Source organism: Rutidosis leptorrhynchoides, chromosome 2 (assembly GCF_046630445.1).
Source record: "Rutidosis leptorrhynchoides isolate AG116_Rl617_1_P2 chromosome 2, CSIRO_AGI_Rlap_v1, whole genome shotgun sequence".
Taxonomy (NCBI): domain Eukaryota; kingdom Viridiplantae; phylum Streptophyta; class Magnoliopsida; order Asterales; family Asteraceae; genus Rutidosis; species Rutidosis leptorrhynchoides.
Window position 1 is genome coordinate 499813822 of NC_092334.1, and position 18906 is coordinate 499832727.

Below are 18906 nucleotides of genomic sequence, written 5' to 3' on the forward strand. Positions count from 1 at the left end.
ATATTAAAAGTGTTGTAAATATATTTTGAACATACTTTGATATATATGTATATATTGTTATAGGTTCGTGAATCAACCAGTGGCCAAGTCTTACTTCCCGACGAAGTAAAAATCTGTGAAAGTGAGTTATAGTCCCACTTTTAAAATCTAATATTTTTGGGATGAGAATACATGCAGGTTTTATAAATGATTTACAAAATAGACACAAGTACGTGAAACTACATTCTATGGTTGAATTATCGAAATCGAATATGCCCCTTTTTATTAAGTCTGGTAATCTAAGAATTAGGGAACAGACACCCTAATTGACGCGAATCCTAAAGATAGATCTATTGGGCCTAACAAACCCCATCCAAAGTACCGGATGCTTTAGTACTTCGAAATTTATATCATATCCGAAGGGTGTCCCGGAATGATGGGGATATTCTTATATATGCATCTTGTTAATGTCGGTTACCAGGTGTTCACCATATGAATGATTTTTATCTCTATGTATGGGATGTGTATTGAAATATGAAATCTTGTGGTCTATTGTTACGATTTGATATATATAGGTTAAACCTATAACTCACCAACATTTTTGTTGACGTTTAAAGCATGTTTATTCTCAGGTGAATATTAAGAGCTTCCGCTGTTGCATACTAAAATAAGGACAAGATTTGGAGTCCATGTTTGTATGATATTGTGTAAAAACTGCATTCAAGAAACTGATTTCGATGTAACATATTTGTATTGTAAACCATTATGTAATGGTCGTGTGTAAACAGGATATTTTAGATTATCATTATTTGATAATCTACGTAAAGCTTTTTAAACCTTTATTTATGAAATAAAGGTTATGGTTTGTTTTAAAAATGAATGCAGTCTTTGAAAAACGTCTCATATAGAGGTCAAAACCTCGTAACGAAATCAATTAATATGGAACGTTTTTAATCAATAAGAACGGGACATTTCACACGGTTTGTAATTCCTATGTTTGTGATCGGCTTTATATTTTCCTTTATTTTTCGGAGCTCCATGCTCTTGTTTTCTCTTCCCGACTCCAAGTCAAGCGAATAATGGTCTAGAATTTGTAGATATAAAGTTTTCAATGATTATAATGTTCAAAGCAGGGTGGAACGTGATAGCACGATTTGATTTTCAAATTTATCAAAAATACAGACAATAGAACTATCAAGAATACATTCTTCTTGATATGTTCGGAGGTTATGTAGAATGAAAGAGTTATGTAACATGACACATGATGATGGTATAATCTACTGTGAACCATCATCACGTTTCATTAGAAACTCAGCATGACTTACTGTAATATAATCACGTTGATCAAGTGTCATTATATTATACTAACTCATGCATCAGTTCCCAACATTACTTCAATAACATTCATATTTTAAGCTCGAAAGTTTACAGAATGTAGAAACTAACAGTTTCTATATGTTGTAACACTGATAGCATGAAGAGATTAATGCTTTCAGATAAGAATAATTATGAAAATATTTTCAGAAATATGGGGGATATTTATAATAAAAGATACAATGATATCTTGGAATTTCTAATATCGAAGGATGGTGAAGAAAATTTGTTCGCAAGAGTTTGGGGTCAAAAGCCAGGTATTCGTTAATGACTTCAGCAGGTACTGAATCATTTAGATTCTTTGAAGTCAAACTTATTCTTTGTGATTTGTCCACGGCTTCCTTCATAGTTTGCTCAACCAGTTTTTCAGTTTCAAACTTTTTCTGAGCTTTGCCAACCTACAATTCTTTATCATCAACTTCTGACGATTAAGGTCGTTTACAGTTGTCTACGGTTTCTACTACTTCATTCAGCTTTTTCAACATTCAGAGTATTTGATTTGTAGACTGAGTGCTTTTCAGAATTTCAGAATGAAAGATCATAATTCTAAGAGATAAATGTCATACATATAATTGTTGATGTAGATAGGCTGTGAGTTTTCAAAGTACTGATTGCTGGCTCCCGGTAATTGGTATGACAGTTCTCGTTACAAGATGCGGATGAGTATATGATGAGACTTCAATAGATAAATATAGTGATTTGTCGGAGGGATTTAAACCAAGGAGCAACGAGATTACTGGCATGTCTACTGGTAATATGGTAGAATATAAAAGGTTCCCTGGTAATCAATAAAAGAGCACGCATACATATCAAGGTTATAATAAGGTTGTTTCGATCGAAAAGTCGAAGTTGATTTGCTGGAGCTGTGATAAAATTAGCTATCTCGAACAGGAGTTGGAAGGTTATTTTCGGTAATAATAACGCCAATGAAACTAGCACAGATACATGTTAAACGTTTACTCAGGTTTCAAGTATTTTCAGGTGCATGACTATATGCATCAATCTTTTCTTCTGTAGATGAAGTGCGGTTGGTTCATCCTCTCAATTGAGGTGTTTTCAAGAATTACGAAAGGTTTGAACGCAGATTGTAATCGTCGAGATACAATGAGGTTTAAGATGAGATCAAGTGGCAAACTTGAAGAATTGTTTAGTTTCATATGTTATAATCAATATTTTAATTCATTTTAATTGTCCAATGTTGGTAGTCCACATTCGATAGTCCACAATTAACAGTCAAATAATTCATATATAGTTAAATATATAATATTCGAATTAATTAATATGTCTCGTAACCCGTGTACATGTCTCGGACTCAATCACAACTCAAACTATATATATTAATGTAGAATCAACCTCAACCCTGTATAGAGAACTCGATCATTACTGCATATAGAGTGTCTATGGTGATTCCAAATAATATATATATATGCGTCGATATGATATGTCAAAACCTTGTATACGTGTCTCGATATTTAAAGTGCGTAAAATAAATAACAGAAATTAATAATGATAAATAAAGTGCGTAAACTAAGTAACAGAAATTAAATGACGATAAATAAAATTGCGAGAATGTAAATTGCGATAAAATAAATTGCGATAATTAAATATAATACGGAATTTAACAGTTAGCTAGGAACAGTTAGTTAGGATTTTGTTAGCGTGAATTCTTAATAAAATTTCTCATAGTTAATTTATCTATTTCTAACAAATTTTATTTTGTCAAATATTTTCTTCATTATGCCACTTGTTGGATTCTGATAAATCAAAATCCAAATATGAAATTGGATGAAAATGGCTATTCTGTGGAGAAAGGATTTGTATAACGGTGGATGTAAGTAGGATAGTAAACGACTGTTGAATCAGCTTTGAAGAATGTACAGTGTAACTTATTAATGTGAATCTTAAATATTCCTCGGGTATTACCTACCCGTTAAAATAATTTCACCATTAACAGTTTATACAAAAGAATTTTTAATTACAATCTTAATGAAAACATATATACATATATATTTTCTTCAGATGTAATCATGGATTTAATGAGTCAATATGATATTAAACTCATTTAATTTACCGTTAGAACCAGAATATATAATCTCTAAAACATTAGAGATTACATAATCGTTATGTCGAACGAAGATAACTGATGTAGAACGATTCGTAGAACGATAATTATACTCGAGGTACAGAATGAGATGTTGAAGCTGGTGATGCGGATGTTGTTGTTGGTGGTACTAGTGATGTTGGTGCTGAGGCTGGTGATGTTACTGGTGTTGGTGATACTGCTGGTGCTTGCAAATTGTGTACTGTGCTCACTAAAGTTAACACTCGAGCTCAGAGTTCTTTAACTTCTTCTACTAACCCTGGTTGGTTATCAGTGTGAGGTAGAGGACGGATATCTTCTCTAGTTCCGTTAATGGTAGCCTCAAGACGAAAAATTCTTGCAAAAAGGGTATAAACGGTGTTGCGAACAGGTTCGCCGGTGAGCGGGTCAAGTACTCCAAGGTTAGGTGGTAGATTCGGTTCATGATATGGAGTACCTTCTTCCCTTCTCCATAGGTTGAGTATGTCGCGAACCCACCTGAAAGGACCCTTCCTAATCCATCTGGACGAAGTCACCAACAACTGGTTCTATGGCGATGATCGACTCCAAATACTGTCTTTAAAATGAGCAAATGAACAGCGGAATGTTCCTTTCATACCTGAGAATAAACATGCTTTCAAGTGTCAACCAAAAGGTTGGTGAGTTCATAAGTTTATCATAAAACAATAAAATTCATCATTTTGATAGACCACAAGATTTAAATCCTGCATGGTATAAATGGGCCCGAATCCTATACCCACCTGTAATGTACATGCGATAACCTTTAAATACAGTACACCTTTCTCGTGTACGAAATCATCTTTCGTAAATTTTAGTAACCGTACACATATCTTGTGCACAAAAATAACATACACAAAACCTGTGTATAAAAATCATTCTCCCGATACATAACATTCAATGGTGGCAATTATCATGTCCACATAATACAATGGTGGCAATTATCATGTCCACATAATTCAATGGTGGCAATTAAGATGTCCACATAATTCAATGGTGGCAATTATCATGTCCACATAATTCAATAATAATCCGCATAACTCCTGTCTGCATAATAATTCATTCGAGGAATGTTTTACTTGTGTCTATCTCGTCAAACATTTATAAAAGCATTTCATGTATTCGCAATTCAAAATATATTTCAAAAGCATTTAATAAAGCAGTTATAAATACAGCGCATGTACTCTCAGTCCCAAAAATGTAAAGAGTAAAAGGGAATCAAATGAACTCACCTAATGTATTTTGTAGTAAAAATACATATGACTATATTGACAATGCAGGGTTGGCCTCAGATTCACGAACCTATATCCAATATATATATATTAACACATACACTCGAAATCAAACAAATTTATATATTATGTCTTAAGTTATATTTATCTTATATATATTTAGTTTGTTTATATATTTAAAATAGCTAATATTTATATAGTTTTACATACATATGATTAATATTGTATTGAAAATCAATAAGTTGTTAAAAGTAATAATATTAATAATAATAATAATAATAATAATAATAATATTGATAATAATAATAATAATAATAAGTATAAAAATAATATTATTACTAATAATAATATTAATATTTATATTAATATCTATAATAAAAATCATACTAATAACAAGGTTAATGATAATAATTAAAATAACAACTTTCATAACTATATATTATCTTATACTTATAATTTTTTTTTTATCATTGTCTTTTAAACCATAATACTTATAATTTCCTAATTTTCTTATTTGATATCTTTCTTTTATCATCTTTTGTATCCAAATTATAATTATAAGTATTAAGTATAATCATAATAATAATATCAATAATCAATAATGGTAATAATAATAATAATAGTAGTAGTAGTATGACTACCTCACAAGAAATAGAAAAAAAAAATGCCATTGCCCAGCTCGAACCCGTAACCCCTTGCTAATCTAACACCCTTCCAATCCATTCCTCTAACTCAGTCTTTCCGATTATAACCCCAGCCTAACAAGTTAACCCATTTTATATCCGTTTCATCTTCTTCCTTTGCTATCATGATCATTACTCCATAATCATTTATAATTATTTAACATGACTATCGCTGTTATTATTATCAACACAGACGTATATTATCAACATCACTGATCATAATCATCATTATCATCTTATGTACACCACCCTCAACATTTAACATTTCATCATCATGTCCTCATTACTACTTATCAACATGATAAAAAAAAAATATAAACTCGAGAATGGATAGAGTACCGATACATGTTTGGCAAACCTCCTGTTTGCTTTAAATCATTGCACACCTCTATATAATATCTCATGTAACCCACTATATCTTCATCCTCAATATATATAAAAAAGAACGTGCCACTTAGGAACCCATCTTGGGTCGGCCACAAAGGAGAAAAAGGGAGCAATTAAGGAGCGTGTAGTTTTCTTTTGTTTTTTATTGATTCATAGCAGCCTACTTCATCAAAGTAGAACCCAATTCTCAAACTCGTTTAATTAATTCGGCACACCCATGTTGTACACCCTTTAGTGGTGTCCACGTTGCCAAATTTGAAGGGAAAATAACATGGCACGCTGATTAGGTGTTCCATCAAGCAAACAAGTCAAACGATTGGTTGAGTCCACGTTACAAGCAAGGAGAAAGAATTTGGCACGTTCTTGTTTAAATTATCAAATGTGTCGGCTGATAATGCTAAAAACGAACATATATTTCATAGCATTATTCCTCAAGAAAGACAAGCTTTTAGTTGCAATTGTTCTATTTACAAGTGATATTCGTTTAAATAATAAAAGGTGAAGACAAAAGACAGATTCGACGAATTGAAGACGCAAACGACCAAAAAGCTCAAAAGTACAAAAGACAATCAAAAAGGTTCCAATTATTGATAAGAAACGTCTCGAAATTACAAGAGTACAAGATTCAAAACGCAAAGTACAAGATATTAAATTGTACGCAAGGACGTTCGAAAATCCGGAACCGGGACCAGAGTCAACTCTTAACGCTCGACTCAACGGACTAAAAATTACAAGTTAACTATGTATATAAATATAATATAATATATAATTAATTATATTAATTATATATATATTATATTTATAAATAAAAACCGTCGGCAGAGAAAGACTCCAAAGGGGTGAGCTGTAAAAACAAACTCCGCGACTCGCGGAGTTTGAAGGCCAAAATGGCCGCGAGTCGCGGAGACCCCAGTTTTGAAACTCCCTATAAAGCAAACCGAAATCTGATCATTTTCATCATCTTTTTCTTCTTCTCCTCATACGTAAAATATATATATATATTTATAATTTATATTTTAATTTTAATTATAATTCTAATAATAAGGGTATGTTAGCGAATGTTGTAAGGGTGTAAGTCGAAATTCTGTCCGTGTAACGCCACGCTATTTTTAATCATTGTAAGTTATGTTCAACCTTTTTATATTAATGTCTCGTAGCTAAGTTATTATTATGCTTATTTAAAACGAAGTAATCATGATGTTGGGCTAATTACTAAAATTGGGTAATTGGGCTTTGTACCATAATTGGGGTTTGGACAAAAGAACGACACTTGTGGAAATTAGACTATGGGCTATTAATGGGCTTTATATTTGTTTAACTAAATGATAGTTTGTTAATGTTAATATAAAGATTTACAATTGGGCGTCCCTAAAAATTACCATATACACTCAATCGGACACGATGGGCGGGGTATTTATATTTACGAATAATCGTTCATTTAACCGGACACGGAAATGGATTAATAGTTAATAAACTTGTTGAAACAGGGGTGAATTACATTCAAGGGTAATTGGTGTAATTGTTAACAAAGTAGTAAAACCTTGGTTTACACGCAGTCGATAACCTGGTGTATTCATTAAACAAAGTATTAAAACCTTGTTACAATTCGAATCTCCAATTAGTTGGAATATTTAACTTCGGGTATAAGGATAATTTGACGAGGACACTCGCATTTTATATTTATGACTGATGGACTGTTATGGACAAAAACCAGACGGACATATTAAATAATCCAGGACAAAGGACAATTAACCCATGGGCATAAAACTAAAATCAACACGTCAAACATCATGATTACGGAAGTTTAAATAAGCATAATTCTTTTATTTCATATTTAATTTCCTTTATTTTATATTTAATTGCACTTCTAATTATCGCTCTTTTATTTATTGTTATTTAATCGCACTTTTAATTATCGTACTTTTTAATTATCGCAATTTTATTTTATCGCACTTTTATTGCAATTTCATTATCGTTATTTATTTTACGCTTTAAATTAAGTCTTTTATTTATTTAATATTTTACATTAGGTTTTAACTGCGACCAAAGTTTTAAAATCGACAAACCGGTCATTAAACGGTAAAAACCCCCCTTTATAATAATAATATTACTTATATATATGTTTGTATTTTTATAAAAATAAATTAATATAGCGTTGAGCTTTGTTTAAAAAAAGATTCCCTGTGGAACGAACCGGACTTACTAAAAACTACACTACTGTACGATTAGGTACACTGCCTATAAGTGTTGTAGCAAGGTTTAAGTATATCCGTTCTCTAAATAAATAAATATCTTGTGTAAAAATGTATCGTATTTAATAGTATTTCCTGCTAAAATTAATAACTATTTTATATACACCCCGCTGCACATCAAGTATTTTTGGCGCCGCTGCCGGGGAACTTTCTAAACGCCGGAAGCGCAACGCTAATATATAAAAAAAAAAAATTAGTTAACATTTATTAAAATTCGCTTTTGTAAAAAAAAACGTTTTAAATATTCGAAAATATAAAAAGAAAAACAAAAATATAAATATTTTTAGGAGTTTGATAAATATTTAAGTTTTATAAAGTTTCTTTGTTTTTATAAAAACATAAGTTTTATTTAAGTATTTTGTTTTTATTTAAAAACATATAAAAAAAATTTATATATATATAAATCTAGTTTTAAGATTTTTATTTATAAAATTATAAAGTGATTCTATTTTTATTTAAGTTTTAAATATAAAGTTTTATTAATACACATATTTAAAAACAAAAAAATAAATAAATAAATAAATAAATAAATAAATAAAGAAAGAAAAACGCGTTGAAATTAAACCTGTCATTTGAATTTCTAAACCCCGCGAGTCGCGGGGTTTGAAGCTTTAAATACCGCAAGTCGCGGAGGGGACCTGACACACGAACAGGAAGCCCTAATCCTGCATTTATTACGGATTATTATTAATTATTATTATTATTAACCCTAATTATTATTATTATTATAATTAAGTTTATTTTTAATTTAAGTTTTATTTAATTTATATTTTAGTTAAATTAGTTTAATTAAATTGTAAAATTAGTAGTTTTATTAAATAAATAATATAAAAATAATATTTTTATAAAAATTGTAATTTTTACAACTTTTTGTATATTTTTATATTTTGTCCCTTTTTAATCGTTGCAGCATAATATTTGTATTTTTAGCTCATATTTAATTTTAAACTTAGTTTTTGCCATAGTCATTTTTACTCCTAGATTTTTAGGCTTTGCCGTAGAATTCCTTAAGTGCTTTTTCTTTAGACTAAGATTTAGGTGCTTTAGAATTTTGCGACGCCTTTTTAAGTTTTAGTTTCTTTTTAAGTTATTTCCATTTGGGATATAGTTTTTCCTGTAAGCTTTAATATTTTTAGACGACTTTTACCTATGTATCAATTATCATTCCAATTAGTAATATCAATTTGCGATTATAATTTTAAGTTAGTTGTAGTAATAAGGTTAGGTTAGTCAAGTATTTTTAAGTTTTTATAAGTTTCTTTTATTTTTCCGTCACCTTTTATTTTTCAACCATTTTTCTTTTTCAATTTTTTTTCGACGAACTCTTTTTCTTTCTTATTTCTCGCTATTCTAGTTTTAGGACATAGATTTTTATTCTACTTCTTATCTAAATTTCTTAAAATTACGAAAATTTATTTTAAGTGGTTAAATTGATAGACATCAAAATTTTCTGGTTCATAGTAATAGTTGGATTTGTACGTGGACCGGGTTATTGGAGCCAAACAGTCCTCAATTATATTGAGACCAAACGAATCCTGCCCCTCTGCTGCATCTTTTGGCTATTCGAAACGTGGGCAAAATCAGAAAAGTCTATTAATTGGATAACTTATTATAATTTTTCTTTCCTTTTAAAAACTAATAGGATATTCAGTGAATGCACCGAGCAAGACATTCACCACCTTTTGTACGTTCACCACCTGTAACTAGATCAAGACATTTAGCAAATATAACCGCCATTGATTTTTCTTTAGAATCGTCATCCAGTAGACCAAGTACTTCAGTTCAAATTTCCGATAATCCATTTTTTGAACCCGACCTCACAATTGAGAATCCGGAAAATATTCAGGAACGGTTCGTAGATCCTGAACCATTAAACTTTCCTCCGGAACCACCAATCATTCAAACAGAGATTGTTGAGGAACGAACCATTAAATCAGAATCCTCTAGTGATTCCGATTCAACAAATTCAATTATGGAGAATCTGGAACCTTTAAGTATGGAAGACCGAATGAGAGCTAAACGCACTGGCCAAGGTCACGCAATTACTCATCCAGACATTAATGCGCCAGATTATGAAATCAAAGGACAAATTCTACACATGGTGACTAATCAATGCCAATTTAGTGGTGCACCGAAGGAAGATCCAAATGAACATCTACGTACCTTTAATAGGATCTGCACACTATTTAAAATCCGAGAAGTGGAGGATGAACAGATATATCTCATGCTATTTCCCTGGACTTTAAAGGGAGAAGCCAAAGATTGGTTGGAATCGTTACCTGAAGGGGCGATCGATACATGGGACGTTTTAGTTGACAAATTTCTTAAACAATTCTTTCCTGCATCTAAAGCCGTAAGACTTCAAGCAGAAATTGTTACGTTTACACAGAAACCAAATGAAACTCTATATGAGGCGTGGACTAGATATGGAAAGTTATTAAGAGGATGTCCGCAACATAGTTTAGACACCTGTCAAATAGTACAAATATTCTACCAAGGATGCGACATCACTACAAGAAAAGACATAGATATAGCAGCTGGTGGTTCTATTATGAAGAAAACCGAAACTGATGCTTACAAAATTATTGATAATACTGCTTCCCACTCACATGAGTGGCACCAAGAAAAAGACATCGTTAGATCATCTAAAGCAGCTAGAGCCGATTCTAGCCATGACTTAGATTCCATTTCCGCAAAGATAGATGCTGTGGAGAGACGAATGGAAAAGATGACTAAAGATATTCACTCAATACGAATTAGTTGTGAGCAGTGTGGAGGACCACATTTGACAAAAGATTGTCTCAGTATTGAATTAACAATGGAACAAAGAGAGAATATTTCATACATAAACCAAAGGCCTGGAAATAATTATCAGAATAATTATCAACCGCCAAGACCGATTTACAATCAAAACCAGAATTATAACCGAAATATTCCATACAACAACCAACAAGGTCCTACCAATCAACAAGTATCTAATAACAATTACAATCAGCAAAGACCTAATTTTCAAAACAAACCACCACAACAAACCGATGATAAAAAGCCGAATTTAGAAGATATGATGACAAAGCTAGTTGAAACTCAAACGCAGTTTTTCACATCTCAGAAACAAACCAATGAACAAAATGCTCAAGCATTTAGAAATCAACAAGCTTCTATTCAAAATCTGGAACAAGAAGTGAGTAACCTAGCAAGGTTAATAGGTGAAAGAAAACCGGGAAGTCTACCTAGTGATACAAATGCTAACCCCCGGAACGAAACAGCTAAAGCCATTACCACAAGAAGTGGTACAACACTTAAACCACCTGAAATACCTGTAACTTCTGATGAAACTATTCCTACTCCACAAGAACCACAACCTGATCAAGATAAGGAAAAAGAACCGGTAGTTGAAAAGGTTAATAAAGATAACACAGTTAAGGATAAATCTTATGTTAAACCATACCAACCACCACTTCCTTACCCGAGTAAAATGAAGAAAGAGAAACTTGAAGCCGAGCAATCCAAATTCTTGGATATGTTTAAACAGATAAATGTAAATCATCCTTTCATTGATGTGATTTCAGGAATGCCTAGATATGCTAAATTCTTGAAAGATTTGATCACGAATAGAAAGAAAATGGAAGAACTCTCGGCTGTTACTATGAATGCTAATTGTTCAGCAGTGCTGTTGAATAAGATACCAGAAAAACTATCTGATCCAGGAAGTTTCACAATTCCATGTTTTCTGGGTAGTCTTAGTTCAATAGAAGCATTGGCAGACTTAGGTGCTAGTATAAATCTAATGTCGTATTCACTATACGCTAAACTAGACCTTGGAGAATTGAAACCAACCAGAATAAGCATACAACTAGCCGATAGATCAATAAAATATCCTAGAGGGATAATGGAGAACATGCTAGTTAAAGTTGGTACTTTAGTATTTCCAGTAGATTTTGTTGTTCTGGACATGAAAGAAGATTCTCAAGTTCCTCTCATATTAGGAAGACCATTCTTAAACACGGCTAAAGCAATGATAGACGTGTTCGGTAAGAAACTGACCCTAAGTATAGAGGATGAGAGTGTTACCTTTTCAGTTGATAGAGCAATGCAACAACCGCAATCAGCAGATGATACATGTTATTATATTCAAACTATAGATGCACATGCAGAATTATTAGAAGAATTTCCAGAATTACAAGGAACAGGAGAATGTTCTTTAGGAGAAGGTAATGAACCAATTGATGAAGCTGAAATGTTAGCTACACTTATAGCTAATGGATATGAACCAACAATAGAAGAAATTCAAATGCTAAAAGAAGAAGACAGATATCGATATAAATCATCGATAGAAGAACCTCCGAAATTAGAGTTAAAGCCACTTCCAAACCATTTGGAATACGCTTATTTACATGGTGAATCTGAATTACCTGTAATAATATCGTCTTCTCTTACTGAAAATGAGAAATCACAACTCATTTCTGTGTTGAAAGCTCATAAACCAGCCATTGCATGGAAGATTCATGATATTAAAGGAATAAGTCCTTCGTATTGCACACATAAAATCCTTATGGAAGAAGATCATAAAACGTATGTGCAACGCCAACGAAGACTAAATCCTAATATGCAAGATGTAGTTAAGAAAGAAATTATTAAACTGCTAGATGCAGGTTTAATTTATCCAATCTCTGATAGTCCATGGGTAAGCCCAGTTCAATGCGTACCTAAGAAGGGTGGCATGACTGTCATTACAAATGAGAAAGATGAGCTTATTCCTACTAGGACTGTAACAGGATGGCGTGTGTGTATTGATTATAGAAAATTGAATGACGCCACCAGAAAAGATCACTTTCCCTTACCTTTCATTGATCAAATGTTGGAAAGGTTAGCCGGAAACAGATACTATTGTTTTCTAGATGGTTTTTCCGGATACTTTCAAATTCCAATAGCACCCGAAGATCAAGAGAAAACCACATTCACATGCCCTTATGGCACTTTTGCTTACAAACGCATGCCATTTGGACTTTGTAACGCCCCTGCAACCTTTCAAAGGTGTATGATGGCGATTTTTCACGACATGATAGAAGAATGCATGGAAGTATTCATGGATGACTTTTCAGTCTTCGGTGATACATTTGAATCATGTCTAGTTAATCTGGAACGAATGCTTCTTAGATGCAAACAATCAAATCTAGTACTTAATTGGGAGAAATGCCATTTCATGGTTAAAGAAGGCATCGTTCTTGGACATAAAATTTCAAAAGAAGGAATTGAAGTGGATAGAGCTAAAGTAGATGTAATTGCTAAACTTCCACATCCCACCAATGTTAGAGGAGTTAGGAGTTTTCTAGGGCATGCCGGTTTTTACCGACGTTTCATAAAAGATTTTTCTAAAATTGCCACTCCTATGAATAAACTCCTAGAAAAGGATGCTCCATTCATCTTTTCAGATGAGTGTATCAAATCTTTTAATATTCTTAAAGAGAAACTCACTAATGTGCCGATCATGATAACACCAAATTGGAATCTACCATTTGAACTAATGTGCGATGCAAGTGATTTTGCAATGGGAGCCGTTTTAGGACAAAGGATTGAAAAACGATTTCAACCTATATATTATGCTAGTAAGACGTTACAAGGAGCACAAACGAACTATACAACTACTGAAAAAGAACTCCTTGCTATTGTCTTTGCTTTTGACAAATTTCGATCATATCTCGTTCTAGCAAAAACGGTGGTCTATACCGACCATTCTGCTCTTAGATACCTATTTTCAAAACAAGATGCTAAACCAAGATTAATCCGTTGGATCTTACTCTTACAAGAGTTTGATATTGAAATCCGAGATAAAAGAGGAGCAGAAAATCTCGCCGCTGATCATCTTTCTCGTCTTGAAAATCCTGAGTTAGAAGTTCTAAATGAATCGGCCATACAAGACAACTTTCCTGATGAATATCTATTGAAGATAGATTATAAAGAAATCCCATGGTTTGCAGACTATGCAAATTATTTAGTATGTGGATTCCTTGAAAAAGGATTATCGTACCAAAGACGAAAGAAATTCTTCAGTGATATAAAACACTATTTCTGGGAAGATCCACATCTGTTTAAAAGTTGTCCCGATGGAATAATACGCCGATGTGTATTTGGAGATGAAGCTAGTAAAATATTAAACCATTGTCACACAGGACCAATAGGAGGGCATTATGGGCCTCAACTAACAGCAAGAAAAGTTTATGAAGCTGGATTCTATTGGCCTACAATTTACAAAGACGCACACCTTCTTTGCAAATCCTGTGATGCATGTCAAAGGGCCGGAAAAATAAGTCAACGTGATGAAATGCCACAAAATGTCATCCAAGTATGTGAAGTATTTGACATTTGGGGTATTGACTTTATGGGTCCATTTCCAAAATCTCATAAAAATCTATATATACTCGTAGCCATTGATTATGTATCTAAATGGGCGGAAGCACAAGCTCTCCCAACTAACGATGCACGAGTTGTAGTCAACTTTTTAAAACGTCTTTTTGCAAGGTTTGGAACACCGAAAGCTTTAATAAGTGATCGGGGTACTCATTTCTGTAATAATCAACTTGAGAAAGTTCTTAAAAGATATGGAGTAACTCATAAAATCTCCACCGCATATCATCCACAAACAAATGGACAAGTTGAAAATACCAACCAAGTTTTAAAACGTATTCTAGAGAAAACCGTAGGATCAAATCCGAAGGAATGGTCCATTAAATTGGAGGATGCACTCTGGGCTTTTAGAACAGCCTACAAAACTCCAATTGGAACCACACCTTTTAGACTTGTTTATGGAAAAGCATGTCATCTTCCAGTAGAAATTGAACACAAAGCATTTTGGGCTTTGAAGACATGTAATCTTGATTTACATGAAGCTGGACGTCTACGATTAAGTCAACTAAACGAATTAGAAGAATTAAGACATGAAGCATACGAAAATTCGTTAATCTATAAAGAAAGAACGAAGAAATGGCATGATAAAAGAATCAGAAGTTCAAAAGAATTTAAAGAAGGAGACAGAGTTCTTCTTTTCAATTCACGATTCAAGCTATTTCCAGGAAAATTGAAATCAAGATGGTCTGGACCATTCATAGTCAAAAGAGTTTTCCCATACGGAACGATAGAATTGATAAATTCAAATGGGATTGAATTTAAAGTTAATGGTCACAGAGTTAAACATTACATACATGGTCCGATGGAAGTCGACAACGAAGTTAATCACAATTTCGACACCACAGCTAACTAAGTGTGGGGAGAATCAAGTCTTTAAAGGATAATATGTATTTCTGTTAGAGTTAGATTGTCTGTTTTCGTGTAGTTCTCGAAAATGGAACCCGAATGGTCTTTCCCTAGCAGACCCTAAAGAACTAGTCTTCTTCCCCCATTCTGAATTTTTATTTTTTTTAGGTTTTTACAAAATGAAGACTGCCTGTGAACTAAACCATGGTCTAATGCTACAAGCTTTGATCACTAAACGTAATAATGACATACTACCGAGTGAAATAGTATCAGTAATCAGAGAAAGAATGGATGGAGTTAGAAAAGAATCCAGATGCGAAGATAATAAGTTACAATTTGGTAAAGGAAAATCAAAATCCGCAGCGAAAAGAAGAGCACGACACCTAGAAAGATGTCACAAATGCGGAAAATGGTCACATGGAGGTAAATGTTCAAACAATCAAACCTATTCAAATACCGAATTTGTTACTTTATGCAGAGACGGACCGTTCATATGTTTAGAAGAAAAGACACTGAATGCTCGAGGTTACGCCTATGTAGCCATGGAAAACCAATTAAACCGACTATCTTATGAATGTGATGGATCATATAACTAAGAAATCTATTTCACAGGTATGTCTGTACAGTTTTTATTTTTATTTTTTTTTATTTTTAACCTTTTGATAATAAACGCTAATTTGTTCGCTAAAAAGTATTAAATTGGTATTGAATAAAATTAGGTTTGGCGACCGAAATTATTGATATCATTCAAAAATTTATTACATCACTGCGAAATTTAACGTTTATTCTTAAGGTATAAATATCTTTAAACAATCAACCCAAAATATTTCAAAAATTCGTCATGAGTTAAATTAGGTTTTGGAACCGAAATTACTTTACTGAAAAGAGGGGCGCATATTTTTGATAATATTTGATTGATTAAAGTGGGATAAAAAGACAAAAAGATTTTTAATTTTATTTTTACCATGTTTTTAAAATTAATATTTGAACCCTTTATAAATATTGTAAACTTTGTAAAATCAATATTTTTAAAATTGTAAATATTTGAAAAAATTAATATAAGTTTGGTGTGAATTTATAATATGAATTTTTAAATTAAGATTGGTGTGAACTTTTAATTTTTAAAATATGAATTTTTAATTTTATGCATTTCAAATTTTAAGTTTCGTGTGAATTTTTAATATTAATTTTGAATTTTATATTTAAGTTGTGTGAATTTAAAAACAAAAATTTACTTTATCTCATTAAGTTAAGAATATGATTTTTAAAATTCGTCGTAAGTTGAAGACTAGGTCTTTGAACCGAAATTGCTTTACCCGAGGGAGGGACGAGAACTTTTATTATCATTATTTTTAATCTTATTGAATTAAAGTATGCCAAAAACATTGAAAAAATCCAAAAATCTTAGCTTTTAAAACAATCGATACAAAAAGACAAATTTTAAAATTTTGTCGAGGGCCGGACTAGGACATCGATCCGAAACGACCTCGTCCTAAATAACAAAGGAAACAAAATTTTAAAATTAAGTACTTAATTGTTTTATAAGTTAATGATTATATAAAAAAAAAATAACAAACTCCGCGACTCGTGGAGTTTGAAGGGGAAATCTCCGCGAGTCGCGGGAGGACCAATTTACAGAAAAAAAAATAAAACGCAAGAACAGCTCAAACCACACACCACAACTCAAAAATACTGCGAAAACTGCACGAAAAAACCCGAGAAAAAACCCCCAAAATCACAATTTTTAACCGTTAATCACCAAATATTTTACTAAAATCATGTTGAGAAGGATTCTATCTAGGAATTACTCAAGAAAAACGGTAAATTTCTACACCTAAACACCATTTAATCCGAAATTTGGTGTTCTTGAGCAATTTTTTCCCCAATTTGATTTTGATGCTTTTTAGTGTAATTAGGCTTAAATTGTTTATGTATTATGCTTGTATAACCTAGATTGATGCTGTTTAACATGATTAGAAGCCTTAAACTTCAAATTTTGAGTAATCTAGGGTTTGTGTTCTTGAGCAATTTGGGGCTTTTTGATATAAACACGTTATGGCCAATTTTTGTCATGAATTGTTGCTAAATTAAGTAGTGTAACATGTCTAGGTAGTTAAATGATCCAAACTTTGAGCCTAAACATGATTTTGAGAATTAAAGTGGACTTTTTCAAGTCTAAAATTCATGAACTTGATTTTTGAAAGATAATGCCATTTGAGACTTGTTTAATTGCTAGTAATGATTATTTTGACATGTTATTTGAGTTGAATGCTTATGAACTTGGCGAACATTTTCGTATATGCTTATTTGAAAAAGTGTAGATTTGATGAAAAATATGAAAATGAGCTTAAGTTTGATATAAATTGATAATGTCATTGTAATTATTTTGATTGATGATTTTGCTGACACTAATGCATATTTGGATGCACAAAATTTGTGTTTGATGTGTTTTGCAGACTGAAAGGGGTGAATCTTCATCCCAAGCCCGCAATGCTCCTGCTGAGAATGTGGAACAACAGGAGGTGGATAACTACTACAAGCAGGATATACCTCATCCAGTCATGACCTTTTCTGATATGCACTTGGAAGAGTTGCACCCGAACCTGAGATTTGACAGACTTTGGATGGTTATCCAAAATATCAAAGGGGTTTGCATACTCTTCATTCTAAGGTTGTTGAGGTACCGAGGGTCATAGAATGGGGACCCTTAGAAGCTGTAGAATTGGCCGGGCCAATTAGGGAATTACTTGTACAGAGGTATGGTAATTCTACTTTTAATGACTGGGTACGTTTATTCACCATGCGTAGACCTGTATATAAAGTATGGTGTGAAGAATTGTTGTGTAGTATAGAGTTGAATGATCGGGTAGCTAGTTTAACCGATCGTTCTTTTATTAGATTTTTGTTAGGCGGTTCGATGCGCCACATGTCTTTACCAGACATGGCTCAGGCTTTACGTATATATACGCCTGAGGAGTTAGCGTCTGCCGATTGTAGAGGATTGATACTAAACGGTAGAAAGATAGATGAAAATTTTGATACACACGGTGTGTGGAGTCAAATGACAAGCCATCACCGTTTCAAAGGGGGAAATTACTCTTATTTGGATATAGATAGAGCCGAATTAAGAGTGATACATAGGTTTTTAGCTAATTCGATTACACAAAGGGGTAAGAACAAGGAAAAAGTAAATGAACAGGATTTGTTTTACCATATGTGTATTCGAGACCCACAAAGCGCTGTAAGTATACCGTATTGTGTGGGTTATTATTTATCAGCTATGGTTCGGGGGATGCGACCGCATAGCATAATAGGAGGTGGTATTTTTATTACTTTGATTGGTGAATATCTCGGTGTGGATATAAGTCGGGGGGGATTATTAGTAGAAGAACCAGAACCCCGCGATACTATAGGTTTAAATGTATACCATGGTGCGAAAGTTTTGAAGAGGCGAAATAACACCGCAATACGATACCATGGTAGACATCCACAGGTGGAGAGAAACCAACAGCAAGGTAATGTAGGAGGGGGGAATGAGATGCAAGAAATGCAAAGGTTTATAGCTTCTCAGGAATACGAAAATGCTAGACAGAGAGCATTTGAAGATTGGCAAGTTCATCAGAACCAAATCATAGCTCATTGCCAACATA